At 57.9% G+C, this 622-nt stretch overlaps 1 protein-coding gene across 1 annotated transcript in view; it reads left to right on the top strand.

Moving 5' to 3' along the window:
* The window catches only part of AUP1 (ancient ubiquitous protein 1), a gene marked incomplete at both ends in the record, with an annotated part of 6,022 nt that overhangs the window by 3,496 nt on the left and 1,904 nt on the right, over positions 1 to 622 (top strand). The window lies entirely within an intron of this gene.

The raw sequence follows: 622 nt of genomic DNA, 5'->3' as shown, positions 1-622 counted from the left end.
TTGGCTGAGAGGGGGCGGTGGGGGGAGCCTCTGAGGCCTCCAGCTGAGGCCGGGCTGTGGGCACGCTCAGGCTGCGTAGGGCTGTGTCCTGTGCAGAGCCCACCGCAGAGCTCCTGCGGGAAAGGGCGATTTACTAATTCATAGAAATGGGAAGGAGGGAACAAATTACAGCTCGGCTTTAGTGATTCATCTTCCAGTAGAAGAGCTGTTTGAGACCGTACCTGTTTGGAAATGGAGAGGTAAAGCCTACAGGAGCTGGGACCTGACCTGGGCTGCTCCCATCAGAGTAAGGGGAGGCTGTTCGTGATTCTAAGGAAGCATTTGTAGGTCTTAAGGCATTTTTTGACCTTTCTAAAGGCACTGTCTGACAGAGAATGCGGGGATAGTGAGGGGAAATCTTGCTGTCCAGTGGGAGGAAAGGAGCAGTGAAACTTTGACTCTCGCTGTGCCTGGTGAAGACAAACGAAGGCAAATCCACGCTGGGGGCTGCCCTCGTGGTGCACTGGGTCTGCCCTTCCCTCTCCCAGCCCTCCGTGGCTGTGCCGTGCCATGGCTGCACCCCGCTCGCCTGCTGTCACTCCCTGCCTGCCGTGCCGTGCCATAGCTGTGCCGTGCCTGCCCG

This window comes from Mesitornis unicolor, unplaced genomic scaffold (assembly GCF_000695765.1).
Source record: "Mesitornis unicolor isolate BGI_N332 unplaced genomic scaffold, ASM69576v1 scaffold33521, whole genome shotgun sequence".
Taxonomy (NCBI): Eukaryota; Metazoa; Chordata; class Aves; order Mesitornithiformes; family Mesitornithidae; genus Mesitornis; species Mesitornis unicolor.
The sequence above is the reverse complement of the archived record's forward strand: the minus strand, read 5'-3'. Positions and strand labels throughout refer to the sequence as shown.